This window comes from Salminus brasiliensis, chromosome 11 (genome assembly GCF_030463535.1).
Source record: "Salminus brasiliensis chromosome 11, fSalBra1.hap2, whole genome shotgun sequence".
NCBI classification, from domain to species: Eukaryota; Metazoa; Chordata; class Actinopteri; order Characiformes; family Bryconidae; genus Salminus; species Salminus brasiliensis.
Window position 1 is genome coordinate 24,495,624 of NC_132888.1, and position 17,063 is coordinate 24,512,686.

Here is a 17,063-nt window from a genome sequence, read left to right on the forward strand (position 1 = left end):
TTGCACAAATTTGTAGTTGAAACTCTTTTGTGTTGTAAATTTTGATGTGTTGAAATGGAATGCTTTTTCTTGGTTTTGAACAAATATGGTCTTATCTATGAAATTTGAATCCTCTAGTTAACAAGGTTCTTCTGCTTACGGCCATTCCACCCTTAGAATGCCTGATCTTGTCTGATCTCAGAAGCTACCTAGGGTTTGGCCTGGTTAGTACTTGAATGGGAGACTGAATGGGAATACCAGGTGTTGTAAGCTTTTTCAACCCTGCAAACAAAGAAAGCTTACATTTCCATGTTATTTACATCTTTTGCACAAATTTGTAGTTGAAACTCTTTTGTGTTGTAAATGTTGATGTGTTAAAATGGAATGCTTTTTCTTGGTTTTGAACAAATATGGTCTTAGCTATGAAATTTGAATCCTCTAGTTTGCAAGGTTCTTCTGCTTACGGCCATTCCACCCTTAGAACGCCTGATCTCGTCTGATCTCAGAAGCTACCTAGGGTTGGGCCTGGTTAGTACTTGAATGGTAGACTGAATGGGAATACTAGGTGTTGTAAGCTTTTTCAATCCTGCAAACAATGAAAGCTTACATTTCCATTTCTTTTTCATCTTTTGCACAAATTTGTATTTGAAACTCTTTTGTGTTGTAAATGTTGGTGTGTTGAAATGGAATGCTTTTTCTTGATTTTGAACAAATATGGTCTTATCTATGAAATTTGAATCCTCTAGTTTGCAAGGTTCTTCTGCTTATGGCCATTCCACCCTTAGAACGCCTGATCTCGTCTGATCTCAGAAGCTACCTAGGGTTGGGCCTGGTTAGTACTTGAATGGGAGACTGAATGGGAATACCAGGTGTTGTAAGCTTTTCCAGTCCTGCAAACAATTAAAGCTTACATTTCCATGTTATTTACATCTTTTGCACAAATTTGTAGTTGAAACTCTTTTGTGTTGTAAATTTTGATGTGTTGAAATGGAATGCTTTTTCTTGGTTTTGAACAAATATGGTCTTATCTATGAAATTTGAATCCTCTAGTTAACAAGGTTCTTCTGCTTACGGCCATTCCACCCTTAGAATGCCTGATCTTGTCTGATCTCAGAAGCTAGCTAGGGTTGGGCCTGGTTAGTACTTGAATGGGAGACTGAATGGAAATACCAGGTGTTGTAAGCTTTTTCAATCCTGCAAACAATGAAAGCTTACATTTCCATGTTATTTACATCTTTTGCACAAATTTGTAGTTGAAACTCTTTTGTGTTGTAAATTTTGATGTGTTGAAATGGAATGCTTTTTCTTGGTTTTGAACAAATATGGTCTTATCTATGAAATTTGAATCCTCTAGTTAACAAGGTTCTTCTGCTTACGGCCATTCCACCCTTAGAATGCCTGATCTTGTCTGATCTCAGAAGCTAGCTAGGGTTGGGCCTGGTTAGTACTTGAATGGGAGACTGAATGGGAATACCAGGTGTTGTGAGCTTTTCCAGTCCTGCAAACAATTAAAGCTTACATTTCCATGTTATTTACATCTTTTGCACAAATTTGTAGTTGAAACTCTTTTGTGTTGTAAATTTAGATGTGTTGAAATGGAATGCTTTTTCTTGGTTTTGAGCAAATATGGTCTTATCTATGAAATTTGAATCCTCTAGTTTGCAAGGTTCTTCTGCTTACGGCCATTCCACCCTTAGAACGCCTGATCTCGTTTGATCTCAGAAGCTACCTAGGGTTGGGCCTGGTTAGTACTTGAATGGGAGACTGAATGGGAATACCAGGTGTTGTAAGCTTTTTCAATCCTGCAAACAAAGAAAGCTTACATTTCCATGTTATTTACATCTTTTGCACAAATTTGTAGATGAAACTCATTTGTGTTGTAAATGTTGATGTGTTAAAATGGAATGCTTTTTCTTGGTTTTGAACAAATATGGTCTTAGCTATGAAATTTGAATCCTCTAGTTTGCAAGGTTCTTCTGCTTACGGCCATTCCACCCTTAGAACGCCTGATCTCATCTGATCTCAGAAGCTACCTCGGGTTGGGCCTGGTTAGTACTTGAATGGGAGACTGAATGGGAATACCAGGTGTTGTAAGCTTTTCCAGTCCTGCAAACAATTAAAGCTTACATTTCCATGTTATTTACATCTTTTGCACAAATTTGTAGTTGATACTCTTTTGTGTTGTAAATTTTGATGTGTTGAAATGGAATGCTTTTTCTTGGTTTTGAACAAATATGGTCTTATCTATGAAATTTGAATCCTCTAGTTTGCAAGGTTCTTCTGCTTACGGCCATTCCACCCTTAGAATGCCTGATCTCGTCTGATCTCAGAAGCTACCTAGGGTTGGGCCTGGTTAGTACTTGAATGGGAGACTGAATGGGAATACCAGGTGTTGTAAGCTTTTCCAGTCCTGCAAACAATTAAAGCTTACATTTCCATGTTATTTACATCTTTTGCACAAATTTGTAGTTGAAACTCTTTTGTGTTGTAAATTTTGATGTGTTGAAATGGAATGCTTTTTCTTGGTTTTGAACAAATATGGTCTTATCTATGAAATTTGAATCCTCTAGTTAACAAGGTTCTTCTGCTTACGGCCATTCCACCCTTAGAATGCCTGATCTTGTCTGATCTCAGAAGCTACCTAGGGTTGGGCCGGGTTAGTACTTGAATGGGAGACTGAATGGGAATACCAGGTGTTGTAAGCTTTTTCAACCCTGCAAACAAAGAAAGCTTACATTTCCATGTTATTTACATCTTTTGCAAAAATTTGTAGTTGAAACTCTTTTGTGTTGTAAATGTTGATGTGTTAAAATGGAATGCTTTTTCTTGGTTTTGAACAAATATGGTCTTAGCTATGAAATTTGAATCCTCTAGTTTGCAAGGTTCTTCTGCTTACGGCCATTCCACCCTTAGAACGCCTGATCTCGTCTGATCTCAGAAGCTACCTAGGGTTGGGCCTGGTTAGTACTTGAATGGGAGACTGAATGGGAATACTAGGTGTTGTAAGCTTTTTCAATCCTGCAAACAATGAAAGCTTACATTTCCATTTCTTTTTCATCTTTTGCACAAATTTGTATTTGAAACTCTTTTGTGTTGTAAATGTTGGTGTGTTGAAATGGAATGCTTTTTCTTGATTTTGAACAAATATGGTCTTATCTATGAAATTTGAATCCTCTAGTTTGCAAGGTTCTTCTGCTTATGGCCATTCCACCCTTAGAACGCCTGATCTCGTCTGATCTCAGAAGCTACCTAGGGTTGGGCCTGGTTAGTACTTGAATGGGAGACTGAATGGCAATACCAGGTGTTGTAAGCTTTTCCAGTCCTGCAAACAATTAAAGCTTACATTTCCATGTTATTTACATCTTTTGCACAAATTTGTAGTTGAAACTCTTTTGTGTTGTAAATTTTGATGTGTTGAAATGGAATGCTTTTTCTTGGTTTTGAACAAATATGGTCTTATCTATGAAATTTGAATCCTCTAGTTAACAAGGTTCTTCTGCTTACGGCCATTCCACCCTTAGAATGCCTGATCTTGTCTGATCTCAGAAGCTAGCTAGGGTTTGGCCTGGTTAGTACTTGAATGGGAGACTGAATGGGAATACCAGGTGTTGTAAGCTTTTTCAATCCTGCAAACAAAGAAAGCTTACATTTCCATGTTATTTACATCTTTTGCACAAATTTGTAGTTGAAACTCTTTTGTGTTGTAAATGTTGATGTGTTAAAATGGAATGCTTTTTCTTGGTTTTGAACAAATATGGTCTTAGCTATGAAATTTGAATCCTCTAGTTTGCAAGGTTCTTCTGCTTACGGCCATTCCACCCTTAGAACGCCTGATCTCGTCTGATCTCAAAAGCTACATCGGGTTGGGCCTGGTTAGTACTTGAATGGGAGACTGAATGGGAATACCAGGTGTTGTAAGCTTTTCCAGTCCTGCAAACAATTAAAGCTTACATTTCCATGTTATTTACATCTTTTGCACAAATTTGTAGTTGAAACTCTTTTGTGTTGTAAATTTTGATGTGTTGAAATGGAATGCTTTTTCTTGGTTTTGAGCAAATATGGTCTTATCTATGAAATTTGAATCCTCTAGTTTGCAAGGTTCTTCTGCTTACGGCCATTCCACCCTTAGAACGCCTGATCTCGTTTGATCTCAGAAGCTACCTAGGGTTGGGCCTGGTTAGTACTTGAATGGGAGACTGAATGGGAATACCAGGTGTTGTAAGCTTTTTCAATCCTGCAAACAAAGAAAGCTTACATTTCCATGTTATTTACATCTTTTGCACAAATTTGTAGTTGAAACTCATTTGTGTTGTAAATGTTGATGTGTTAAAATGGAATGCTTTTTCTTGGTTTTGAACAAATATGGTCTTAGCTATGAAATTTGAATCCTCTAGTTTGCAAGGTTCTTCTGCTTACGGCCATTCCACCCTTAGAACGCCTGATCTCGTCTGATCTCAGAAGCTACCTCGGGTTGGGCCTGGTTAGTACTTGAATGGGAGACTGAATGGGAATACCAGGTGTTGTAAGCTTTTCCAGTCCTGCAAACAATTAAAGCTTACATTTCCATGTTATTTACATCTTTTGCACAAATTTGTAGTTGATACTCTTTTGTGTTGTAAATTTTGATGTGTTGAAATGGAATGCTTTTTCTTGGTTTTGAACAAATATGGTCTTATCTATGAAATTTGAATCCTCTAGTTTGCAAGGTTCTTCTGCTTACGGCCATTCCACCCTTAGAACGCCTGATCTCGTCTGATCTCAGAAGCTACCTAGGGTTGGGCCTGGTTAGTACTTGAATGGGAGACTGAATGGGAATACCAGGTGTTGTAAGCTTTTCCAGTCCTGCAAACAATTAAAGCTTACATTTCCATGTTATTTACATCTTTTGCACAAATTTGTAGTTGAAACTCTTTTGTGTTGTAAATTTTGATGTGTTGAAATGGAATGCTTTTTCTTGGTTTTGAACAAATATGGTCTTATCTATGAAATTTGAATCCTCTAGTTAACAAGGTTCTTCTGCTTACGGCCATTCCACCCTTAGAATGCCTGATCTTGTCTGATCTCAGAAGCTACCTAGGGTTGGGCCTGGTTAGTACTTGAATGGGAGACTGAATGGGAATACCAGGTGTTGTAAGCTTTTTCAACCCTGCAAACAAAGAAAGCTTACATTTCCATGTTATTTACATCTTTTGCACAAATTTGTAGTTGAAACTCTTTTGTGTTGTAAATGTTGATGTGTTAAAATGGAATGCTTTTTCTTGGTTTTGAACAAATATGGTCTTAGCTATGAAATTTGAATCCTCTAGTTTGCAAGGTTCTTCTGCTTACGGCCATTCCACCCTTAGAACGCCTGATCTCGTCTGATCTCAGAAGCTACCTAGGGTTGGGCCTGGTTAGTACTTGAATGGTAGACTGTCTGGGAATACCAGGTGTTGTAAGCTTTTTCAATCCTGCAAACAATGAAAGCTTACATTTCCATGTTATTTACATCTATTGCACAAATTTGTAGTTGAAACTCTTTTGTGTTGTAAATTTTGATGTGTTGAAATGGAATGCTTTTTCTTGGTTTTGAACAAATATGGTCTTAGCTATGAAATTTGAATTCTCTAGTTTGCACGGTTCTTCTGCTTACGGCCATTCCACCCTTAGAACGCCTGATCTTGTCTGATCTCAGAAGCTACCTAGAGTTGGGCCTGGTTAGTACTTGAATGGGAGACTGAATGGGAATACCAGGTGTTGTAAGCTTTTCCAGTCCTGCAAACAATTAAAGCTTACATTTCCATGTTATTTACATCTTTTGCACAAATTTGTAGTTGAAACTCTTTTGTGTTGTAAATGTTGATGTGTTAAAATGGAATGCTTTTTCTTGATTTTGAACAAATATGGTCTTAGCTATGAAATTTGAATCCTCTAGTGTGCAAGGTTCTTCTGCTTACGGCCATTCCACCCTTAGATCGCCTGATCTCGTCTGATCTCAGAAGCTACCTAGGGTTGGGCCTGGTTAGTACTTGAATGGGAGACTGTCTGGGAATACCAGGTGTTGTAAGCTTTTCCAGTCCTGCAAACAATTAAAGCTTACATTTCCATGTTATTTACATCTTTTGCACAAATTTGTAGTTGAAACACTTTTGTGTTGTAAATTTTGATGTGTTGAAATGGAATGCTTTTTCTTGGTTTTGAACAAATATGGTCTTATCTATGAAATTTGAATCCTCTAGTTTGCAAGGTTCTTCTGCTTATGGCCATTCCACCCTTAGAGCGCCTGATCTTGTCTGATCTCAGAAGCTACTTAGGGTTGGGCCTGGTTAGTACTTGAATGGGAGACTGTCTGGGAATACCAGGTGTTGTAAGCTTTTTCAATCCTGCAAACAATGAAAGCTTACATTTCCATTTTTTTTTCATCTTTTGCACAAATTTGTATTTGAAACTCTTTTGTGTTGTAAATGTTGATGTGTTGAAATGGAATGCTTTTTCTTGATTTTAAACAAATATGGTCTTATCTATGAAATTTGAATCCTCTAGTTTGCAAGGCTCTTCTGCTTACGGCCATTCCACCCTTAGAACGCCTGATCTCGTCTGATCTCTGAAACTGCCTAGGGTTGGGCCTGGTTAGTACTTGAATGGGAGACTGTCTGGGAATACCAGGTGTTGTAAGCTTTTCCAGTCCTGCAAACAATTAAAGCTTACATTTCCATGTTATTTACATCTTTTGCACAAATTTGTAGTTGAAACTCTTTTGTGTTGTAAATGTTGATGTGTTAAAATGGAATGCTTTTTCTTGGTTTTGAACAAATATGGTCTTAGCTATGAAATTTGAATCCTCTAGTTTGCAAGGCTTTTCTGCTTACGGCCATTCCACCCTTAGAACGCCTGATCTCGTCTGATCTCAGAAGCTACCTAGGGTTGGGCCTGGTTAGTACTTGAATGGGAGACTGTCTGGGAATACCAGGTGTTGTAAGCTTTTTCAATCCTGCAAACAATGAAAGCTTACATTTCCATGTTATTTACATCTTTTGCACAAATTTGTAGTTGAAACTCTTTTGTGTTGTAAATGTTGATGTGTTGAAATGGAATGCTTTTTCTTGGTTTTGAACAAATATGGTCTTAGCTATGAAATTTGAATTCTCTAGTTTGCACGGTTCTTCTGCTTACGGCCATTCCACCCTTAGAACGCCTGATCTCGTCTGATCTCAGAAGCTAGCTAGGGTTGGGCCTGGTTAGTACTTGAATGGGAGACTGAATGGGAATACCAGGTGTTGTAAGCTTTTTCAATCCTGCAAACAAAGAAAGCTTACATTTCCATGTTATTTACATCTTTTGCACAAATTTGTAGTTGAAACTCTTTTGTGTTGTAAATGTTGATGTGTTAAAATGGAATGCTTTTTCTTGGTTTTGAACAAATATGGTCTTAGCTATGAAATTTGAATCCTCTAGTTTGGAAGGTTCTTCTGCTTACGGCCATTCCACCCTTAGAACGCCTGATCTCATCTGATCTCAGAAGCTACCTAGGGTTGGGCCTGGTTAGTACTTGAATGGGAGACTGTCTGGGAATACCAGGTGTTGTAAGCTTTTTCAATCCTGCAAACAATGAAAGCTTACATTTCCATGTTATTTACATCTTTTGCACAAATTTGTAGTTGAAACTCTTTTGTGTTGTAAATTTTGATGTGTTGAAATGGAATGCTTTTTCTTGGTTTTGAACAAATATGGTCTTAGCTATGAAATTTGAATTCTCTAGTTTGCACGGTTCTTCTGCTTACGGCCATTCCACCCTTAGAACGCCTGATCTTGTCTGATCTCAGAAGCTACCTAGGGTTGGGCCTGGTTAGTACTTGAATGGGAGACTGAATGGGAATACCAGGTGTTGTAAACTTTTCCAGTCCTGCAAACAATTAAAGCTTACATTTCCATGTTATTTACATCTTTTGCACAAATTTGTAGTTGAAACTCTTTTGTGTTGTAAATGTTGATGTGTTAAAATGGAATGCTTTTTCTTGATTTTGAACAAATATGGTCTTAGCTATGAAATTTGAATCCTCTAGTTTGCAAGGTTCTTCTGCTTACGGCCATTCCACCCTTAGATCGCCTGATCTCGTCTGATCTCAGAAGCTACCTAGGGTTGGGCCTGGTTAGTACTTGAATGGGAGACTGTCTGGGAATACCAGGTGTTGTAAGCTTTTCCAGTCCTGCAAACAATTAAAGCTTACATTTCCATGTTATTTACATCTTTTGCACAAATTTGTATTTGAAACACTTTTGTGTTGTAAATTTTGATGTGTTGAAATGGAATGCTTTTTCGTGGTTTTGAACAAATATGGTCTTATCTATGAAATTTGAATTCTCTAGTTTGCAAGGTTCTTCTGCTTATGGCCATTCCACCCTTAGAGCGCCTGATCTTGTCTGATCTCAGAAGCTACTTAGGGTTGGGCCTGGTTAGTACTTGAATGGGAGACTGTCTGGGAATACCAGGTGTTGTAAGCTTTTCCAGTCCTGCAAACAATTAAAGCTTACATTTCCATGTTATTTACATATTTTGCACAAATTTGTAGTTGAAACTCTTTTGTGTTGTAAATGTTGATGTGTTAAAATGGAATGCTTTTTCTTGGTTTTGAACAAATATGGTCTTAGCTATGAAATTTGAATCCTCTAGTTTGCAAGGTTTTTCTGCTTACGGCCATTCCACCCTTAGAACGCCTGATCTAGTCTGATCTCAGAAGCTACCTAGGGTTGGGCCTGGTTAGTACTTGAATTGGAGACTGTCTGGGAATACCAGGTGTTGTAAGCTTTTCCAGTCCTGCAAACAATTAAAGCTTACATTTCCATGTTATTTACATCTTTTGCACAAATTTGTAGTTGAAACTCTTTTGTGTTGTAAATTTTGATGTGTTGAAATGGAATGCTTTTTCTTGGTTTTGAACAAATATGGTCTTAGCTATGAAATTTGAATTCTCTAGTTTGCACGGTTCTTCTGCTTACGGCCATTCCACCCTTAGAACGCCTGATCTCGTCTGATCTCAGAAGCTACCTAGGGTTGGGCCTGGTTAGTACTTGAATGGGAGACTGTCTGGGAATACCAGGTGTTGTAAGCTTTTTCAATCCTGCAAACAATGAAAGCTTACATTTCCATGTTATTTACATCTTTTGCACAAATTTGTAGTTGAAACTCTTTTGTGTTGTAAATTTTGATGTGTTGAAATGGAATGTTTTTTCTTGGTTTTGAACAAATATGGTCTTAGCTATGAAATTTGAATTCTCTAGTTTGCACGGTTCTCCTGCTTACGGCCATTCCACCCTTAGAACGCCTGATCTCAACTGATCTCAGAAGCTAGCTAGGGTTGGGCCTGGTTAGTACTTGAATGGGAGACTGGATGGGAATACCAGGTGTTGTAAGCTTTTCCAGTCCTGCAAACAATTAAAGCTTACATTTCCATGTTATTTACATCTTTTGCACAAATTTGTAGTTGAAACTCTTTTGTGTTGTAAATTTTGATGTGTTGAAATGGAATGCTTTTTCTTGGTTTTAAACAAATATGGTCTTATCTATGAAATTTGAATCCTCTAGTTTGCAAGGTTCTTCTGCTTACGGCCATTCCACCCTTAGAACGCCTGATCTCATCTGAGCTCAGAAGCTACCTAGGGTTGGGCCTGGTTAGTACTTGAATGGGAGACTGAATGGGAATACCAGGTGTTGTAAGCTTTTCCAGTCCTGCAAACAATTAAAGCTTACATTTCCATGTTATTTACATATTTTGCACAAATTTGTAGTTGAAACTCTTTTTTGTTGTAAATGTTGATGTGTTAAAATGGAATGCTTTTTCTTGATTTTGAACAAATATGGTCTTAGCTATGAAACTTGAATCCTCTAGTTTGCAAGATTCTTCTGCTTACGGCCATTCCACCCTTAGAACGCCTGATCTCGTCTGATCTCAGAAGCTACCTAGGGTAGGGCCTGGTTAGTACTTGAATGGGAGACTGGATGGGAATACCAGGTGTTGTAAGCTTTTCCAGTCCTGCAAACAATTAAAGCTTACATTTCCATGTTATTTACATATTTTGCACAAATTTGTAGTTGAAACTCTTTTGTGTTGTAAATGTTGATGTGTTGAAATGGAATGCTTTTTCTTGGTTTTAAACAAATATGGTCTTATCTATGAAATTTGAATCCTCTAGTTTGCAAGGTTCTTCTGCTTACGGCCATTCCACCCTTAGAACGCCTGATCTCGTCTGATCTCAGAAGCTACCTAGGGTTGGGCCTGGTTAGTACTTGAATGGGAGACTGAATGGGAATCCCAGGTGTTGTAAGCTTTTCCAGTCCTGCAAACAATTAAAGCTTACATTTCCATGTTATTTACATATTTTGCACAAATTTGTAGTTGAAACTCTTTTGTGTTGTAAATGTTGATGTGTTAAAATGGAATGCTTTTTCTTGATTTTGAACAAATATGGTCTTATCTATGAAATTTGAATCCTCTAGTTTGCAAGGTTCTTATGCTTACGGCCATTCCACCCTTAGAATGCCTGATCTTGTCTGATCTCAGAAGCTAGCTAGGGTTGGGCCTGGTTAGTACTTGAATGGGAGACTGAATGGGAATACCAGGTGTTGTAAGCTTTTCCAGTCCTGCAAACAATTAAAGCTTACATTTCCATGTTATTTACATATTTTGCACAAATTTGTGGTTGAAACTCTTTTGTGTTGTAAATGTTGATGTGTTAAAATGGAATGCTTTTTCTTGATTTTGAACAAATATGGTCTTAGCTATGAAATTTGAATACTCTAGTTTGCAATGTTTTTCTGCTTACGGCCATTCCACCCTTAGAACGCCTGATCTAGTCTGATCTCAGAAGCTACCTAGGGTTGGGCCTGGTTAGTACTTGAATGGGAGACTGTCTGGGAATACCAGGTGTTGTAAGCTTCTCCAGTCCTGCAATCAATTAAAGCTTACATTTCCATGTTATTTACATCTTTTGCACAAATTTGTAGTTGAAACTCTTTTGTGTTGTAAATTTTGATGTGTTGAAATGGAATGCTTTTTCTTGGTTTTGAACAAATATGGTCTTAGCTATGAAATTTGAATCCTCTAGTTTGCAAGGTTTTTCTGCTTACGGCCATTCCACCCTTAGAACGCCTGATCTAGTCTGATCTCAGAAGCTACCTAGGGTTGGGCCTGGTTAGTACTTGAATGGGAGACTGTCTGGGAATACCAGGTGTTGTAAGCTTCTCCAGTCCTGCAAACAATTAAAGCTTACATTTCCATGTTATTTACATCTTTTGCACAAATTTGTAGTTGAAACTCTTTTGTGTTGTAAATTTTGATGTGTTGAAATGGAATGCTTTTTCTTGGTTTTGAACAAATATGGTCTTAGCTATGAAATTTGAATTCTCTAGTTTGCAAGGTTCTTCTGCTTACAGCCATTCCACCCTTAGAACGCCTGATCTCGTCTGATCTCAGAAGCTACCTAGGGTTGGGCCTGGTTAGTACTTGAATGGGAGACTGTCTGGGAATACCAGGTGTTGTAAGCTTTTTCAATCCTGCAAACAATGAAAGCTTACATTTCCATGTTATTTACATCTTTTGCACAAATTTGTAGTTGAAACTCTTTTGTGTTGTAAATTTTGATGTGTTGAAATGGAATGTTTTTTCTTGGTTTTGAACAAATATGGTCTTAGCTATGAAATTTGAATTCTCTAGTTTGCACGGTTCTTCTGCTTACGGCCATTCCACCCTTAGAACGCCTGATCTCGACTGATCTCAGAAGCTAGCTAGGGTTGGGCCTGGTTAGTACTTGAATGGGAGACTGGATGGGAATACCAGGTGTTGTAAGCTTTTCCAGTCCTGCAAACAATTAAAGCTTACATTTCCATGTTATTTACATCTTTTGCACAAATTTGTAGTTGAAACTCTTTTGTGTTGTAAATGTTGATGTGTTAAAATGGAATGCTTTTTCTTGATTTTGAACAAATATGGTCTTAGCTATGAAATTTGAATCCTCTAGTTTGCAAGGTTCTTCTGCTTACGGCCATTCCACCCTTAGATCGCCCGTTCTCGTCTGATCTCAGAAGCTACCTAGGGTTGGGCATGGTTAGTACTTGAATGGGAGACTGAATGGGAATACCAGGTGTTGTAAGCTTTTCCAGTCCTGCAAACAATTAAAGCTTACATTTCCATGTTATTTACATCTTTTGCACAAATTTGTAGTTGAAACTCTTTTGTGTTGTAAGTTTTGATGTGTTGAAATGGAATGCTTTTTCTTGGTTTTGAACAAATATGGTCTTATCTATGAAATTTGAATCCTCTAGTTTGCAAGGTTCTTCTGCTTACGGCCATTCCACCCTTAGAATGCCTGATCTTGTCTGATCTCAGAAGCTAGCTAGGGTTGGGCCTGGTTAGTGCTTGAATGGGAGACTGAATGGGAATACCAGGTGTTGTAAGCTTTTTCAATCCTGCAAACAAAGAAAGCTTACATTTCCATGTTATTTACATCTTTTGCACACATTTGTAGTTGAAACTCTTTTGTGTTGTAAATGTTGATGTGTTAAAATGGAATGCTTTTTCTTGGTTTTGAACAAATATGGTCTTAGCTATGAAATTTGAATCCTCTAGTTTGCAAGGTTCTTCTGCTTACGGCCATTCCACCCTTAGAACGCCTGATCTCGTCTGATCTCAGAAGCTAGCTAGGGTTGGGCCTGGTTAGTACTTGAATGGGAGACTGTCTGGGAATACCAGGTGTTGTAAGATTTTCCAGTCCTGCAAACTATTAAAGCTTACATTTCCATGTTATTTACATCTTTTGCACAAATTTGTAGTTGAAACTCTTTTGTGTTGTAAATGTTGATGTGTTAAAATGGAATGCTTTTTCTTGATTTTGAACAAATATGGTCTTAGCTATGAAATTTGAATCCTCTAGTTTGCAAGGTTCTTCTGCTTGCGGCCATTCCACCCTTAGATCGCCTGTTCTCGTCTGATCTCAGAAGCTACCTAGGGTTGGGCCTGGTTAGTACTTGAATGGGAGACTGAATGGGAATACCAGGTGTTGTAAGCTTTTTCAATCCTGCAAACAAAGAAAGCTTACATTTCCATGTTATATACATCTTTTGCACAAATTTGTAGTTGAAACTCTTTTGTGTTGTAAATGTTGATGTGTTAAAATGGAATACTTTTTCTTGATTTTGAACAAATATGGTCTTAGCTATGAAATTTGAATCCTCTAGTTTGCAAGGTTCTTCTGCTTACGGCCCTTCCACCCTTAGATCGCCTGTTCTCGTCTGATCTCAGAAGCTACCTAGGGTTGGGCCTGGTTAGTACTTGAATGGGAGACTGAATGGGAATACCAGGTGTTGTAAGCTTTTCCAGTCCTGCAAACAATTAAAGCTTACATTTCCATGTTATTTACATCTTTTGCACAAATTTGTAGTTGAAACTCTTTTGTGTTGTAAATTTTGATGTGTTGAAATGGAATGCTTTTTCTTGGTTTTGAACAAATATGGTCTTATCTATGAAATTTGAATCCTCTAGTTTGCAAGGTTCTTCTGCTTACGGCCATTCCACCCTTAGAATGCCTGATCTTGTCTGATCTCAGAAGCTAGCTAGGGTTGGGCCTGGTTAGTACTTGAATGGGAGACTGAATGGGAATACCAGGTGTTGTAAGCTTTTCCAGTCCTGCAAACAATTAAAGCTTACATTTCCATGTTATTTACATCTTTTGCACAAATTTGTAGTTGAAACTCTTTTGTGTTGTAAATTTTGATGTGTTGAAATGGAATGCTTTTTCTTGGTTTTGAAAAAATATGGTCTTAGCTATGAAATTTGAATTCTCTAGTTTGCACGGTTCTTCTGCTTACGGCCATTCCACCCTTAGAACGCCTGATCTTGTCTGATCTCAGAAGCTACCTAGGGTTGGGCCTGGTTAGTACTTGAATGGGAGACTGTCTGGGAATACCAGGTGTTGTAAGCTTTTTCAATCCTGCAAACAATGAAAGCTTACATTTCCATGTTGTTTACATCTTTTGCACAAATTTGTAGTTGAAACTCTTTTGTGTTGTAAATTTTGATGTGTTGAAATGGAATGTTTTTTCTTGGTTTTGAACAAATATGGTCTTATCTATGAAATTTGAATCCTCTAGTTTGCAAGGTTCTTCTGTTTACGGCCATTCCACCCTTAGAACGCCTGATCTCGTCTGATCTCAGAAGCTACCTAGGGTTGGGCCTGGTTAGTACTTGAATGGGAGACTGGATGGGAATACCAGGTGTTGTAAGCTTTTCCAGTCCTGCAAACAATTAAAGCTTACATTTCCATGTTATTTACATCTTTTGCACAAATTTGTAGTTGAAACTCTTTTGTGTTGTAAACTTTGATGTGTTGACATGGAATGCTTTTTCTTGGTTTTAAAGAAATATGGTCTTATCTATGAAATTTGAATCCTCTAGTTTGCAAGGTTCTTCCGCTTACTGCCATTCCACCCTTAGAACGCCTCATCTCGTCTGATCTCAGAAGCTACCTAGGGTTGGGCCTGGTTAGTACTTGAATGGGAGACTGAATGGGAATACCAGGTGTTGTAAGCTTTTCCAGTCCTGCAAACAATTTAAGCTTACATTTCCATGTTATTTACATCTTTTGCACAAATTTGTAGTTGAAACTCTTTTGTGATATAAATTTTGATGTTTTGAAATGGAATGCTTTTTCTTGGTTATGAAGAAATATGGTCTTAGCTATGAAATTTGAATCCTCTAGTTTGTAAGGGTCTTCTGCTTATGGCCATTCCACCCTTAGAACGCCTGATCTCGTCTGATCTCAGAAGCTACCTAGGGTTGGGCCTGGTTAGTACTTGAATGGGAGACTGGATGGGAATACCAGGTGTTGTAAGCTTTTCCAGTCCTGCAAACAATTAAAGCTTACATTTCCATCTTATTTACATCTTTTGCACAAATTTGTAGTTGAAACTCTTTTGTGATGTAAATTTTGATGTGTTGAAATGGAATGCTTTTTCTTGGTTTTGAACAAATTTGGTCTTAGCTATGAAATTTGAATCCTCTAGTTTGCAAGGTTCTTCTGCTTACGGCCATTCCACCCTTAGAACGCCTGATCTCGTCTGATCTCAGAAGCTACCTAGGGTTGGGCCTGGTTAATACTTGAATGGGAGACTGGATGGGAATACCAGGTGTTGTAAGCTTTTCCAGTCCTGCAAACAATTAAAGCTTACATTTCCATGTTATTTACATCTTTTGCACAAATTTGTAGTTGAAACTCTTTTGTGTTGTAAATTTTGATGTATTGAAATGGAATGCTTTTTCTTGGTTTTAAACAAATATGGTCTTATCTATGAAATTTGAATCCTCTAGTTTGCAAGGTTCTTCTGCTTACGGCCATTCCACCCTTAGAACGCCTGATCTCGTCTGAGTTCAGAAGCTACCTAGGGTTGGGCCTGGTTAGAACTTGAATGGGAGACTGAATGGGAATACCAGGTGTTGTAAACTTTTCCAGTCCTGCAAACAATTAAAGCTTACATTTCCATGTTATTTACATATTTTGCACAAATTTGTAGTTGAAACTCTTTTGTGTTGTAAATGTTGATGTGTTAAAATGGAATGCTTTTTCTTGATTTTGAACAAATATGGTCTTAGCTATGAAATTTGAATCCTCTAGTTTGCAAGGTTTTTCTGCTTACGGCCATTCCACCCTTAGATCGCCTGATCTTGTCTGATCTCAGAAGCTACCTAGAGTTGGGCCTGGTTAGTACTTGAATGGGAGACTGAATGGGAATACCAGGTGTTGTAAGCTTTTTCAATCCTGCAAACAAAGAAAGCTTACATTTCCATGTTATTTACATCTTTTGCACAAATTTGTAGTTGAAACTCTTTTGTGTTGTAAATGTTGATGTGTTAAAATGGAATGCTTTTTCTTGGTTTTGAACAAATATGGTCTTAGCTATGAAATTTGAATCCTCTAGTTTGCAAGGTTCTTCTGCTTACGGCCATTCCACCCTTAGAACGCCTGATCTCGTCTGATCTCAGAAGCTACCTAGGGTTGGGCCTGGTTAGTACTTGAATGGGAGACTGTCTGGGAATACCAGGTGTTGTAAGCTTTTCCAGTCCTGAAAACAATTAAAGCTTACATTTCCATGTTATTTACATCTTTTGCACAAATTTGTAGTTGAAACTCTTTTGTGTTGTAAATTTTGATGTGTTGAAATGGAATGCTTTTTCTTGGTTTTGAACAAATATGGTCTTAGCTATGAAATTTGAATCCTCTAGTTTGCAAGGTTCTTCTGCTTACGGCCATTCCACCCTTAGAATGCCTGATCTTGTCTGATCTCAGAAGCTAGCTAGGGTTGGGCCTGGTTAGTACTTGAATGGAAGACTGAATGGGAATACCAGGTGTTGTAAGCTTTTCCAGTCCTGCAAACAATTAAAGCTTACATTTCCATGTTATTTACATCTTTTGCACAAATTTGTAGTTGAAACTCTTTTGTGATATAAATTTTGATGTTTTGAAATGGAATGCTTTTTCTTGGTTATGAAGAAATATGGTCTTAGCTATGAAATTTGAATCCTCTAGTTTGTAAGGGTCTTCTGCTTATGGCCATTCCACCCTTAGAACGCCTGATCTCGTCTGATCTCAGAAGCTACCTAGGGTTGGGCCTGGTTAGTACTTGAATGGGAGACTGGATGGGAATACCAGGTGTTGTAAGCTTTTCCAGTCCTGCAAACAATTAAAGCTTACATTTCCATCTTATTTACATCTTTTGCACAAATTTGTAGTTGAAACTCTTTTGTGATGTAAATTTTGATGTGTTGAAATGGAATGCTTTTTCTTGGTTTTGAACAAATTTGGTCTTAGCTATGAAATTTGAATCCTCTAGTTTGCAAGGTTCTTCTGCTTACGGCCATTCCACCCTTAGAACGCCTGATCTCGTCTGATCTCAGAAGCTACCTAGGGTTGGGCCTGGTTAATACTTGAATGGGAGACTGGATGGGAATACCAGGTGTTGTAAGCTTTTCCAGTCCTGCAAACAATTAAAGCTTACATTTCCATGTTATTTACATCTTTTGCACAAATTTGTAGTTGAAACTCTTTTGTGTTGTAAA

The 17,063-nt window shown here is 37.9% G+C and overlaps 56 pseudogenes; all 56 read left to right on the plus strand.

Annotated features, from left to right (window-relative positions):
* The first annotated feature begins 133 nt into the window (after window positions 1-133).
* On the plus strand, window positions 134-252 carry LOC140567590 (5S ribosomal RNA; annotated as a pseudogene).
* Window positions 253-437: 185 nt separating this feature from the next.
* LOC140573075 (5S ribosomal RNA) lies at window positions 438-556 on the plus strand (annotated as a pseudogene).
* Window positions 557-741: 185 nt separating this feature from the next.
* Window positions 742-860, plus strand: LOC140570373 (5S ribosomal RNA; annotated as a pseudogene).
* A 185-nt stretch (window positions 861-1,045) lies between these two features.
* Window positions 1,046-1,164, plus strand: LOC140567199 (5S ribosomal RNA; annotated as a pseudogene).
* A 185-nt stretch (window positions 1,165-1,349) lies between these two features.
* Window positions 1,350-1,468, plus strand: LOC140566609 (5S ribosomal RNA; annotated as a pseudogene).
* A 185-nt stretch (window positions 1,469-1,653) lies between these two features.
* Window positions 1,654-1,772, plus strand: LOC140570157 (5S ribosomal RNA; annotated as a pseudogene).
* A 185-nt stretch (window positions 1,773-1,957) lies between these two features.
* LOC140571310 (5S ribosomal RNA) lies at window positions 1,958-2,076 on the plus strand (annotated as a pseudogene).
* A 185-nt stretch (window positions 2,077-2,261) lies between these two features.
* On the plus strand, window positions 2,262-2,380 carry LOC140570975 (5S ribosomal RNA; annotated as a pseudogene).
* A 185-nt stretch (window positions 2,381-2,565) lies between these two features.
* Window positions 2,566-2,684, plus strand: LOC140573138 (5S ribosomal RNA; annotated as a pseudogene).
* Window positions 2,685-2,869: 185 nt separating this feature from the next.
* LOC140571401 (5S ribosomal RNA) lies at window positions 2,870-2,988 on the plus strand (annotated as a pseudogene).
* Window positions 2,989-3,173: 185 nt separating this feature from the next.
* LOC140566554 (5S ribosomal RNA) lies at window positions 3,174-3,292 on the plus strand (annotated as a pseudogene).
* Window positions 3,293-3,477: 185 nt separating this feature from the next.
* Window positions 3,478-3,596, plus strand: LOC140567577 (5S ribosomal RNA; annotated as a pseudogene).
* A 185-nt stretch (window positions 3,597-3,781) lies between these two features.
* LOC140572636 (5S ribosomal RNA) lies at window positions 3,782-3,900 on the plus strand (annotated as a pseudogene).
* Window positions 3,901-4,085: 185 nt separating this feature from the next.
* LOC140570158 (5S ribosomal RNA) lies at window positions 4,086-4,204 on the plus strand (annotated as a pseudogene).
* Window positions 4,205-4,389: 185 nt separating this feature from the next.
* On the plus strand, window positions 4,390-4,508 carry LOC140571954 (5S ribosomal RNA; annotated as a pseudogene).
* A 185-nt stretch (window positions 4,509-4,693) lies between these two features.
* LOC140568074 (5S ribosomal RNA) lies at window positions 4,694-4,812 on the plus strand (annotated as a pseudogene).
* Window positions 4,813-4,997: 185 nt separating this feature from the next.
* LOC140573257 (5S ribosomal RNA) lies at window positions 4,998-5,116 on the plus strand (annotated as a pseudogene).
* A 185-nt stretch (window positions 5,117-5,301) lies between these two features.
* LOC140570184 (5S ribosomal RNA) lies at window positions 5,302-5,420 on the plus strand (annotated as a pseudogene).
* A 185-nt stretch (window positions 5,421-5,605) lies between these two features.
* LOC140566565 (5S ribosomal RNA) lies at window positions 5,606-5,724 on the plus strand (annotated as a pseudogene).
* Window positions 5,725-5,909: 185 nt separating this feature from the next.
* On the plus strand, window positions 5,910-6,028 carry LOC140568514 (5S ribosomal RNA; annotated as a pseudogene).
* A 185-nt stretch (window positions 6,029-6,213) lies between these two features.
* LOC140571320 (5S ribosomal RNA) lies at window positions 6,214-6,332 on the plus strand (annotated as a pseudogene).
* Window positions 6,333-6,517: 185 nt separating this feature from the next.
* LOC140567400 (5S ribosomal RNA) lies at window positions 6,518-6,636 on the plus strand (annotated as a pseudogene).
* A 185-nt stretch (window positions 6,637-6,821) lies between these two features.
* On the plus strand, window positions 6,822-6,940 carry LOC140570175 (5S ribosomal RNA; annotated as a pseudogene).
* Window positions 6,941-7,125: 185 nt separating this feature from the next.
* On the plus strand, window positions 7,126-7,244 carry LOC140567039 (5S ribosomal RNA; annotated as a pseudogene).
* A 185-nt stretch (window positions 7,245-7,429) lies between these two features.
* Window positions 7,430-7,548, plus strand: LOC140573397 (5S ribosomal RNA; annotated as a pseudogene).
* A 185-nt stretch (window positions 7,549-7,733) lies between these two features.
* On the plus strand, window positions 7,734-7,852 carry LOC140566171 (5S ribosomal RNA; annotated as a pseudogene).
* A 185-nt stretch (window positions 7,853-8,037) lies between these two features.
* Window positions 8,038-8,156, plus strand: LOC140568515 (5S ribosomal RNA; annotated as a pseudogene).
* A 185-nt stretch (window positions 8,157-8,341) lies between these two features.
* On the plus strand, window positions 8,342-8,460 carry LOC140571321 (5S ribosomal RNA; annotated as a pseudogene).
* Window positions 8,461-8,645: 185 nt separating this feature from the next.
* Window positions 8,646-8,764, plus strand: LOC140572648 (5S ribosomal RNA; annotated as a pseudogene).
* Window positions 8,765-8,949: 185 nt separating this feature from the next.
* LOC140570187 (5S ribosomal RNA) lies at window positions 8,950-9,068 on the plus strand (annotated as a pseudogene).
* A 185-nt stretch (window positions 9,069-9,253) lies between these two features.
* Window positions 9,254-9,372, plus strand: LOC140571323 (5S ribosomal RNA; annotated as a pseudogene).
* A 185-nt stretch (window positions 9,373-9,557) lies between these two features.
* LOC140570030 (5S ribosomal RNA) lies at window positions 9,558-9,676 on the plus strand (annotated as a pseudogene).
* Window positions 9,677-9,861: 185 nt separating this feature from the next.
* On the plus strand, window positions 9,862-9,980 carry LOC140570046 (5S ribosomal RNA; annotated as a pseudogene).
* Window positions 9,981-10,165: 185 nt separating this feature from the next.
* On the plus strand, window positions 10,166-10,284 carry LOC140570110 (5S ribosomal RNA; annotated as a pseudogene).
* Window positions 10,285-10,469: 185 nt separating this feature from the next.
* On the plus strand, window positions 10,470-10,588 carry LOC140573173 (5S ribosomal RNA; annotated as a pseudogene).
* A 185-nt stretch (window positions 10,589-10,773) lies between these two features.
* Window positions 10,774-10,892, plus strand: LOC140571389 (5S ribosomal RNA; annotated as a pseudogene).
* Window positions 10,893-11,077: 185 nt separating this feature from the next.
* On the plus strand, window positions 11,078-11,196 carry LOC140571390 (5S ribosomal RNA; annotated as a pseudogene).
* Window positions 11,197-11,381: 185 nt separating this feature from the next.
* Window positions 11,382-11,500, plus strand: LOC140571993 (5S ribosomal RNA; annotated as a pseudogene).
* A 185-nt stretch (window positions 11,501-11,685) lies between these two features.
* On the plus strand, window positions 11,686-11,804 carry LOC140571980 (5S ribosomal RNA; annotated as a pseudogene).
* A 185-nt stretch (window positions 11,805-11,989) lies between these two features.
* Window positions 11,990-12,108, plus strand: LOC140568218 (5S ribosomal RNA; annotated as a pseudogene).
* A 185-nt stretch (window positions 12,109-12,293) lies between these two features.
* Window positions 12,294-12,412, plus strand: LOC140567394 (5S ribosomal RNA; annotated as a pseudogene).
* Window positions 12,413-12,597: 185 nt separating this feature from the next.
* On the plus strand, window positions 12,598-12,716 carry LOC140570392 (5S ribosomal RNA; annotated as a pseudogene).
* A 185-nt stretch (window positions 12,717-12,901) lies between these two features.
* Window positions 12,902-13,020, plus strand: LOC140566797 (5S ribosomal RNA; annotated as a pseudogene).
* A 185-nt stretch (window positions 13,021-13,205) lies between these two features.
* LOC140567236 (5S ribosomal RNA) lies at window positions 13,206-13,324 on the plus strand (annotated as a pseudogene).
* Window positions 13,325-13,509: 185 nt separating this feature from the next.
* On the plus strand, window positions 13,510-13,628 carry LOC140573174 (5S ribosomal RNA; annotated as a pseudogene).
* A 185-nt stretch (window positions 13,629-13,813) lies between these two features.
* Window positions 13,814-13,932, plus strand: LOC140571005 (5S ribosomal RNA; annotated as a pseudogene).
* Window positions 13,933-14,117: 185 nt separating this feature from the next.
* On the plus strand, window positions 14,118-14,236 carry LOC140570493 (5S ribosomal RNA; annotated as a pseudogene).
* A 185-nt stretch (window positions 14,237-14,421) lies between these two features.
* On the plus strand, window positions 14,422-14,540 carry LOC140567405 (5S ribosomal RNA; annotated as a pseudogene).
* A 185-nt stretch (window positions 14,541-14,725) lies between these two features.
* On the plus strand, window positions 14,726-14,844 carry LOC140570508 (5S ribosomal RNA; annotated as a pseudogene).
* Window positions 14,845-15,029: 185 nt separating this feature from the next.
* LOC140572205 (5S ribosomal RNA) lies at window positions 15,030-15,148 on the plus strand (annotated as a pseudogene).
* A 185-nt stretch (window positions 15,149-15,333) lies between these two features.
* LOC140568216 (5S ribosomal RNA) lies at window positions 15,334-15,452 on the plus strand (annotated as a pseudogene).
* Window positions 15,453-15,637: 185 nt separating this feature from the next.
* LOC140567152 (5S ribosomal RNA) lies at window positions 15,638-15,756 on the plus strand (annotated as a pseudogene).
* Window positions 15,757-15,941: 185 nt separating this feature from the next.
* On the plus strand, window positions 15,942-16,060 carry LOC140570199 (5S ribosomal RNA; annotated as a pseudogene).
* A 185-nt stretch (window positions 16,061-16,245) lies between these two features.
* Window positions 16,246-16,364, plus strand: LOC140566918 (5S ribosomal RNA; annotated as a pseudogene).
* Window positions 16,365-16,549: 185 nt separating this feature from the next.
* Window positions 16,550-16,668, plus strand: LOC140570510 (5S ribosomal RNA; annotated as a pseudogene).
* Window positions 16,669-16,853: 185 nt separating this feature from the next.
* On the plus strand, window positions 16,854-16,972 carry LOC140572207 (5S ribosomal RNA; annotated as a pseudogene).
* Window positions 16,973-17,063: the final 91 nt, after the last annotated feature.